The sequence below is a fragment of the Rhagoletis pomonella genome, unplaced genomic scaffold (assembly GCF_013731165.1).
Source record: "Rhagoletis pomonella isolate Grant_MI unplaced genomic scaffold, Rhpom_1.0 Rhpom_scaffold_00002, whole genome shotgun sequence".
In the NCBI taxonomy this organism is placed as follows: domain Eukaryota; kingdom Metazoa; phylum Arthropoda; class Insecta; order Diptera; family Tephritidae; genus Rhagoletis; species Rhagoletis pomonella.
The window spans coordinates 18,781,490-18,791,688 of record NW_023458556.1 but is presented as its reverse complement, the minus strand read 5'-3'; the positions used below and the strand labels follow the sequence as shown (position 1 = coordinate 18,791,688).

At 31.6% G+C, this 10,199-nt stretch overlaps 1 protein-coding gene and 3 non-coding genes across 9 annotated transcripts in view; all 4 read right to left on the bottom strand.

Annotated features, from left to right (window-relative positions):
* LOC118733214 (myotubularin-related protein 4) overlaps positions 1-10,199 on the bottom strand; it is a 59,706-nt gene that overhangs the window by 17,528 nt on the left and 31,979 nt on the right. Inside the window, exon 1 of one of the 6 annotated variants that reach the window (XM_036462525.1) lies at positions 427-1,024. The exons of the other annotated variants lie outside the window; for them this stretch is intronic. The gene's annotated coding sequence lies outside the window, so the exon portion shown is untranslated. Of the gene's footprint in view, positions 1-426; positions 1,025-10,199 lie in introns of those variants that run through there. 6 annotated transcript variants of the gene reach the window in all.
* Trnay-gua lies at positions 1,817-1,914 on the bottom strand. Its single transcript has 2 exons — positions 1,878-1,914; positions 1,817-1,852 (listed from the first exon to the last, which is right to left on the bottom strand). It is a non-coding gene; the product is annotated as a tRNA-Tyr (tRNA).
* Trnad-auc lies at positions 2,607-2,688 on the bottom strand. The gene is given in 2 exon segments: positions 2,607-2,642; positions 2,652-2,688. It is a non-coding gene; the product is annotated as a tRNA-Asp (tRNA).
* Positions 3,060-3,158, bottom strand: Trnay-gua. Its single transcript has 2 exons — positions 3,122-3,158; positions 3,060-3,095 (listed from the first exon to the last, which is right to left on the bottom strand). It is a non-coding gene; the product is annotated as a tRNA-Tyr (tRNA).

Below are 10,199 nucleotides of genomic sequence, written 5' to 3'. Positions count from 1 at the left end.
ATTATCAAAGCTACGGAAAAAGTACAGACAAGTATGTACAGAGATCCCGCATGAAAATTGTAGTCTGTATCCAGCATGGTTGTGCGGCGAACGTGAGCATGCGGCCAAAACAGTGACAGGACGAAATAGGGAAATAAGCGTTTTTACATGTATACATATACATATATGTACACATATGTAGATATACAAAAATATATACATATTATATGCTTTATGTGCTTAATAAAGCGACTCCCGTGTGGACGACGCAGAAGAAAACGTTTCCTCTTAGTTGTGTATTAGATGCATTTCACATTTTAATATTTTTATAATCAAACCACCTACGCGTATTAAATACGATTTTTTTTCTTTCTTTTAGCCGATTAAAATAGATGCAAGTAAATAAAAACGTACTTACTATATACTATAATACTGAAACCGACCTACCCCAAACCAAAATTATTACGCCGATACTGGGATGTGCGTATAAAAACTTGCAATAAAGATTCGAAACAGTTCTCCATAAGAGATGATAACGTGTGTATTCAAATCAGAAGAAAAATATATACATATATTCGATTTATTTAAAAAAAAATAGCCAAAACTATGTGCTTTAGTTACGAAGCGACCGTCACGCGACCGAGAAGCAACTGTAGTTGACTAAATGCGGCGACACCGATTACAACCGTAAATGGCGTAGCCGCCACAATCGTAGTAATCGAGACGAACGAAGCACTCAGTATATTCAAAGTGGTAGTATATACAATTATGTGTATACATCGTTGTATACATATAGTATATATGGGCACACGTAGTATAAGCATTTGGATGTGCAAGGTATGCTGGAATACGAGTAGTGGCAATGGCAACGCTCTCGTTCTCGTAGTGGAGCAGTGGGTATCCAGTGTCACTGAGTGTGGTGTCAATGCTTCCACCAAGCGGCTGGCAATGGCCGATAGACTCAAGAAAGGTGTATATATAGTATACTGAAATAATGAATAATTCTAGAGTTAGGAATGCTAAGAAAAATATGAATAATAAAATATAGATACCAGCTATACACTTAACAGTTGAATGATTAGATATTAATTAAGTACACACATACGTAAGCACATTAGGGTGGTAAAACAAAAAAAAAATTTTAAATGTTAGGCTCTCACTCCCTACGATTTTTTGGTTTTTCGTTAAAAAAAATATATTCAGAGCTGCCGCAAAGCCCATGACCGTTTTCATAAGAACTGAGCATTTGCTTTCTCTTAAAATTTCACAACTTTCCACAAATCAAATAATAATCTTGCGCATTTTTATTTGACCACTCATTATTTCGTATTTATCCATCGAATTTTTGCTTTAAGCTGAATAACGGTAAATTTCAAATATCACGAAAACGTAACCATAGAAAAAAAATAACTCGATTTTCGGAATCAGCGAGCTATATCCTACATAGGAATTGGATAATTGCATCCAAAGAATATTTTTGCTGTAAACCAGTGTAATCAATTTTTGTCTAAGAAAAGCAAATTAAGGGTTTGATAGCAGCTGAATGCTAAATTTTCAGCCGTTTTTCTTTCATTTACTTTTTTTTATTGTTATTAAGACGTTAAGATCATCCCCCAAAATAGCTTGTATATATATGGACACATACATAATATAATATATTTTAAAGAGCATTCTGAATAATGTGAGCAATACTCCAACTTATATTTGGGATTTGTCTGGCTTATAAATAGCTAATGCCAACGTCAATTATGATCTTTAAATTATTAAAAAAAAAAAAACATTTATCTATATACGAGTAGTTAGCATTACTACTTTTAAAATTAATAAAAAATTTGCCTCCTTCGAGCCGGATTTGAACCAGCGACCTATGGATAGCTATTGCTTGCTTCTCAATTACTCTACAGTCCACCGCTCTACCAACTGAGCTATCGAAGGTATGAATCAAATGATATGTTTTGGCGTCAACAAGCAAAATTCTCAAATAAAATCTGGGCTATCACTGAATCCATCGTAGACCGATTTTTTGTGAAATCCATTACTATAACTGAATTCGAATAGCTTTGAACATAGCATATATGCATACTTTGAAATATATATGTATGTACATACATATATATGTATGTACATACATATATATGTATACGTACATACATACATATGTATGTATGTATGGGCATTCATCCGTTCATATCTAGCAATTCGGAACGTGTGACTGCATTTTTGTAGATTTTACGCAAAACGGACTACGATTGTTTTATTTTTGAACTTCGTTGATGCCAAAATACATTGCTTTATTCATACCTTCGATAGCTTAGTTAGTAGAGCGGTGGACTGTGAAAGTGAAGAAAGTGTAGCTATCTATAGGTCGCTGGTTCAAATCCGGCTCGAATGAGGCAAATTTTTAGTAGTTTTAAACAGCGTAAATACATACATGCTACTCTTATTATCATTAAAAAATATGCGAAATTGAAAATTGCATTTAAAAATAATAATGTAAAGCATGGGTTTTTAGAAATTGCAGTCCAGGTGGTAGGTACTCTTTTCCACTTTGTAGGACGAACAATTAATCTACACATAATATTTTTTATCAACTTTCCACAATATTTCAGCAAAAGAAAGTACTTTATTCCTTCGAGCCGGATTTGAACCAGCGACCTATGGATAGCTACACTTGATTGTCAATTACTCTACCAACTGAGCTATCGAAGGCATGTGGAAGTGCAGCGCAGTTTCGCTTAGCAGTAAATCGCGCTATCGCATAGATTAAAAATACAAAATTTACAAATTTAAAAATTTGTGACCTCATTCATAAAAAGTAATATACATTTCAAGAGCTTCGTAAAGAGACATTTTCATACAAATTTTCGATTTATAAAGCGGTTAAAGTCTTCTTTACTGTTTATGAATTTGGGTGTCAATTTATAAAAGTTGATACATTACATATTTTGGCTCACAATTTATAAGATTTTAGTGATCGAATAGTTTGATTAAAATTCATAAAGTTTATAGCTTTTTTGAGGACGATTTAATAGATTCTAAAAAACAATAAAAAAGTCGAGTAATAGAAAATATTTACTGTATCCTTCGAGCCGGATTTGAACCAGCGACCTATGGATATCTACACACTTGTTTGCAAATCACTCTACAGTCCACCGCTCTACCAACTGAGCTATCGAAGGTCTTGTGCGTAAACGAAAAAGTTTCTTTTATTAGCGCATTGTCTTGAGTGCTCGTACATATGTAAATAAGTATGTATGTATGTATGTATGTGACTCTTCACAAAAAATTATTTCTGCTCGTTCGGCGATTTCTATAATTTTTGTTTTATTTGAATAAAATCTACATAATAGCATTATCGGTGAACGCTGACCAGACAGTTATCTGAGTGCTTGAAAAAATACGTGAAAATCCAGTCGAAAGAGAAACCGAAATTCCAATAAACAAGATTTGTATACAATCAAATGCTATCAAATTGGTAAGAAGCGTCAGCTGTTTGGGAATTAAGGCTGTATCGATTAGCAACGCAAATTTAATCGTACATAGATTTCAAGGTCGTGTTAATCAAACGATTTGTGTGTAAGGAACAAAAAAAAAACTTTCAATGCAATGCATCGCCATTAAAAATGTTGTATCGATCAGTTACATCCAGAAAAAAATAAATTTCTGTAAATAATTTGCAAAGGAATGTGAGAGAGACTATGATGCTCACAAGAAAAGGCTTTTTAGCATGAAAAATTATAATAACTTTTTTTTTTACTGAATTAAATTTACAAAAAAAAAAACTATGTTGCGTGTTTCATTTATCCAGCCCGGAATCCAATTCGATTACGACGTTTACCTTTTCAAAAAATCGGGTTAAGCTCGGAACACTTTGACGACAGCAAGCGACAAGCAGCATCTGTCAAATTTTAAATACACACGTTCTTACGGACACAATTATTTTGACGACAGCACGACATCTTGGCTGCAGGACTGCAATTGTCGACGTCGCCAAATTAAATCTATTTCTAATTTTGCCGGCGACAATGAGTAGATGTAGTGCTGCAAAATTAAATTGTCGCAAAATTAATCACATATTCTTGATTGTTCATGTTTTTCTTATTTACTTAAATAAAAATACACAATTTGTGAAATAAATATACCAAAATGTCAAACTTTAAAATCAGCTGTTTGCTATGTCGCTGAGGTCTTCAAAATGTTTAAGAAGCTGGCTTCAAGGCGACATTTGTCGACAAAATGATGTCGCTGTCGTTACGTCGTGAAGTTGCAGTCGTCAAAGTGTTCCGAGCTTTAATGATAACACCAATTAGAATTTAACGGTATCTGTTTATTAAAAAAAATATTGCATTGAAATATTAACAACTACTGAGGTCTTGTTCGACAGAAGTGGCATAAGTCACGCAAAAAATTAAGTGAATGATAACATGGATTACACTGAGCAAGTCAATTTTGCAAAAAAAAAATAATATATATATTCCCAAAACTAGGAGCCAAATATAGTAAAACTGCGTTTTTAGTTTCTTTCGCGGGCGTCAGGATTATTTTAAAATAACTTTAAAATTTTAAAGATTTAATTAGTTCCAAAAATTATTTAAAAAATTCAGTGCTATATAGAATAACAATATGAGTACCATATAAAAGATAAAATTCTGTAGAATTGAAAAATATTAATTTTTTGGTGTATAAGGTCGAATAGGTATTGAAAGTAATTTTAAAATTTTGTCCTTAAGTATCCTTGCGAATTCGCAATTTTTATTTTTGAAAAAATTATAGGTTAAATATTTATATTCACACGACCTCGAATTTCTGCCTTATATTCCAATAGCGAAAAAAAAAATTAAAAGGGCGTTTTCAATATCAATTCGTCCTTGTGAACCAAACAAAAAAAAAATATTTTTAAATTCTAAAGAATATTTTCTTTCATTTAGTACCCATATTTTTATCGTAAATTGCACTGAATTTTGTAAATAAGTTTTAGAACTACATAATCATGTCTTTGAAATTTCAAAGAAACAGTGGAGATGAAGTGTCCGGCCAAGGATTATGCCGTCTTTAGGTGGCACCAGCTTCTGTGTGTTTGTAAAATCCGATTACTTATTTTGAGAAATAAAGTTCGTTTAATAGTCTAATAATGTGTATTTCTTTATTTTTGCCCAACTTGTCACACCCGTTCACACAGTTCAATTTGGAACAATTTGTGCAAAACTCGCGAAAATTCAGCAAATTTTCATCAAAATTTTCAACTTTTTAATCAGATTTTTTAGAATTTTTTCGAGTATGCAGTTTTGCATTAAATTCTAGGAAACAAAATGCAAGTTCGGAGTTAGTCAAAAAGCGCGTAAATTTTTGAGAATTTTTTTGTTGAAGGTGTTTTGCATTTTTTCCATATGAAGTATTTTCGAAAAAAAAAATTTTGTATGGGAGAAGGCGTGAAAAAAATTGCCAAAAATCAAAGGTAATTCTTAGCTACTTAAAACTTATTGTAATAAAATTGATTGGGCTACAAATCTGCATACTCAAAAAAATTCTAAAAGATCTGATTAAAAATTTGAAAACTTTCATGAAAATTTGCTGAATTTTAGCGAGTTTTGCAGAAAGTTTAGGAATTATATTTTTATGTTTTTTGTTGTAGAATTAACTATATTTTTTATTTGAAATTAGCGAAAAAATATTAGAATGAAAACTGTTGCATATGTTCTGAAAAATTTGCTGCGCCAATACTTTGTTCCGGCAGTGTAGGTATCCCAAGATAACAAATACATGCAAATGTTTTCGAAAGTTAGAATCAATATTTCTAAACGTGCTAAAACGCAAACCCTTACGTAAATATATCGATTTAAAAACAAAGGGACTTGTGCCACGTACATTACAGTAGTCCAAAAAAAAATTTTCTGAGATAGCGTTTGGGGCACCTTCCAAAATTTTTCCTCTTGCCGAAAGAGATGCTGGTACCAAACTTTACGTTTAGAGGATGCTCATGATATTCATATTTTACTCTAGAAGTATTGTGTATGTACATATACTAATCAAACAATTAGTTAAGCAAACTAAGAATATTTCAAATTAAAATAATTTTAAAAATATCGCAAGTTTCAGTTGTCATGGCAACAGTAGCTTTTTATAAAAGTCACCAATATTTTTGCCAGCTTCACAGCGATTCAGTATCGCAGTTCAAGGACATTGAGCACCCTGTATGGGTTACACTAGAAAATTTAAAGTTGGCATACACTGGCAATCAAAAGTGAGCGCATGGTTATTTTTGTTTAATATTTGCAATGTTTTTCAAAATCAAAGCGATTTTTTAGCCGCTTAAATCTTGATATTGTTAGAATTAAAAAACCGATATATCTGCGTACTCAACATTTTTCTAATAATTCAGATTAAAAACGTCAAAATTTAGACGATGCTGTGCATGGTTCTACAAATTTTTTAAGTTTAGATATAAGATCGCTTCATAATTAACTAATTATTTTACCTTATAAATTTACTATATAAACAATGATACACATGTTTTCTGTCCATGCCAGTGCAGATGTTTTCGCCGATACTATTTCCCATATAAAACATTTGTCGTTGCAGTCGTCGACTTGTTTATGTGTCTATGCGAATGTACATTTATATATAATACATACACACATATTTACTTTTGTATATATATATATGCAAAAACATATTACATATAACGGTTTGATATTAAGACCTAATACACAATAGCTACACAGCTATTTCACATTCGTGCAACGACAAAACTTTTCATTCACGTTGCTGCTGCATTTCAGATTCACTTTCGTTTCACAACACAAATGCGACATCTAATATTTGTCAATGATCGCATTGGTTATACAAATACGAGCACGGTTGCCACACTTGGTATTTTGGTACCAAAAGTGGCACATTTTCTTATCAATAGTACTTTGGTACAGTTTTCTATAAAATGTTACTTTTTCAATCCAATTAATCAATTTTAGACTTTTTGAGATTTTATCATAAAATTAAATAACTTGACGAAGAGATTGACTTCAGTCAAGCAGAAACCGCAATGTGACAAAAATTGATTGATTGAATTGGTTCCTTTCCCAATAATAATGATAAATTTCGAAATTATAAGAATTCTCCTTTTTTCTGTAAGGTAGCAGTCAATTAAAACTAATGCGTTTAATGGAAAATATGTTTTCTTAGTTAGGACGGTCTTCTTGTGAATGAGCGACATATTTATGAGAAAAAAGTTGGTTTGTTAAATAGTTTTACTTACTGTACTTATAAATAATTAAACTTTTTCCAGTTTGAATAAAAGAAAAACAGGGAATGTGTTGTTAATTTAAACCAAATAAAATGATGCATGCGCAAAAAATTATCAGATTTTGAGTAAAATAAAAAAAAATATATAAAATTGGTATGGTATATGTATTTTGGGACGAGTTTCCGTCATTCCTTGCCAAATTTGGTTTGGAGACAAACCGGTTTCGGTTGTACATACATGCATCCATAAATATGTATATAAGTATGTATTAGCAGTAGACACGTACATAACAAAGTGCATTAGATTGCCTCGCCTACATACCAAAAAAATAAGTTCCCTTTTCCCAAGCGAGTCATAAAAAATCGCAAGTTCCTTGTCAGTAACTGCCCTAAGGTGGACGGAGTATTTTTTAGAAACGTGAAGTGATGACCTAGAAATTGTCAATTTTTTTAGATAAAAATGAAAGAACCACTTTTTGGATACTTCCCAGTTTCCTAATAAAATTTTCCGCTTAGTGAATTTGTGATTTTTGTAACCCTTTAACTGTTTTAATGAACTTGTTCGAGAACTGTCCAAAAAAACCCGTAGGAGTCAAAGCGTTAAAACATTTAGGGCAAATCGCTCACAAAACTTAATTATACGTACATAGATTCTAAAAAAAAAATATATTTTAAATCGATTTATGTTTATATTATTATTTTTTTTTAATTCACGCCCACATGCATTTAGAATGGCACTAGCCCAAATTTGGATAATGTACTTTAGTGCACTCGCGTTTAATGGTAACATTTTTTAATATTCCGTGACCCCTAGTAAAAATCTCTGCTTAAAACATTTTAACGCTTGAACTTAAATTTGTAGATAACTTACAAAAAACTTATTTAAAATAAGAGTCAAAAAGACATATTATGGCAGGAGTTAAGGGGCTAAAATGTTCTACGAAAAAATTGGCAGCCAAGGGTAAGGGGTTCAGACCCTAAACAGAATCCTTAAAATTCTTAAAACTGTTTCACAGTGTTATTAAATTTTTCATCAAAACTGCATTAAAAAGTTAGCAAAATTTGCAAGGAAAATATCATTTAGGTCTACAGCTCTCTCAACAAAAACGAAAAATTCATATAAAATAACGCACAAGAAATAGAAAGGAAATTTTCTTCTGTAAAAATTTCTTAAATCAGTATCGAGCATGAAAGGGTTAATGGCCTTTTCGTTAATGGATTATTCGCATAACATACATAGGTCCTTTACGTAACCCTATAAAAAATCTAACGATGTCAAATCGCAGCTCCGAGGTGCCCATTCCTCAAAACTGCATTTCCACAAAAACGTTTTCCCCATATAAAATACATGGAAAACTTTGAGCGCTTTGAGCGACCTCTAAATATTTTTTGATTTCGAAATAAAAAAGCAAGGGTACGTTTTTTTCGATATAGAACAATCCTAGGAGATGAGAGCATTAAAATTCTGATTTTACTTTTTCATGTGCATTTTTGAACCAGCCTAATGTACATTAATTTGAAAAATAATAGGGACACGACATTTCGACCAGTTTTGGCTGTACTATAAGTACAAATTCCAAACTTTGTAGAAAAATTAAGCGAGAATTGAATGAACTATAAAATCACACACTTAAAAGTTTTCTGAAAAGTCTTAATAAAAAAAATTTGTATAAAGTTTGAAATTTAGGCATTATATAGTTTTTGTTAGATGATGAGCTGCATTTTTATAAAAAAAAAGTTATATACATTAAACAAACAAAAGAAAAATAGTCAAAACTGGTCAAAATGCCGTGTCCCACTTGTTTTTCACATGACTGTAAGGTAAGTTTGTTTGTCAAATGCGCACTATGAACTCCGGGTTCAATAAAGGAGTCAATCAATGATTTGAACAGCCGGAAGTCCAATTTCCTCATACGATCACTCAGTTATATCTGCGAACACCTTTTTAAATATTCACAATGTTTTGCAAACTATACCTATTTTTTTTGTTTTTACAAAAATTTGGTTCATACTATAAACAAAATTATATAAATCAAAGATTAAAACTGTATACAAAATTAAGGAAAATTTAACGAATTTCATCAAAATTTTAAACTTTTTACTCGGACTAAAAAAAATTCTAGTATGTGGTTTTATAGGCTAGGAAATCGCGTTGATTTTTAATTTTTTTCTGATGATTGTAGGCATTTTGCTCCATACATGGTATGAGCGATTTTTTATTTTATGGAAGAAAATACATAGAGCTGTCAAAAAAAGATTATTAAAACTCAACGCGATTTCTTAGCCACTTCCAATTTGTAAAGATTTAAAATTTTGATGAAAATTCGTTAAACTTTCCTTAATTTTGTATACAGTTTGAAACATTGATTTATATGGCTTTGCTTATAGCATGAACCATATTTGTGTGAAAAAATAACAAAAAATTATAGCTTGCAAAACATTGTAAATATTAAAAAAAAAAAAAAAAAAAAAGGTCTACTATTAAAAACTAATTGCAGGCACTTTTTTCGTGAGGCACCCTAATGCACATACATATGTACATATGCGAGTGTTTGTTTCTGACATTTTGGCAAGGTATACTTAGACTCCATGGTCTGCTGATTCGAACACGCAAAATGAAATAGCATAAGAAAAAAGCTTGCGCACTGGAAAACCACTTTTACTTTGGGCACTAAGTAACAAAGATAATGGCTTGTGGAAACAGGTAATCGAGTACTCATTTGGTTACAAACAAAAAACCGCAATATACGAGCGTATACACACAAAAACAAAAGGTACACACATAAATGATGAATGAGCAAAACCAACAAACGCTCACAGACTACTGGCTGTTTAGCTTTGGGGAAAAAGCCGAGGCGACGAGGTGCTCAACTAATGAGCTAAACAAGCAACCTAACGACCATACATCACTAATTCAAACAACACGACAACGCACATGTAGTAAGCAACAAAAACACTGTTGAAAGGTAAAAACAAGCAAA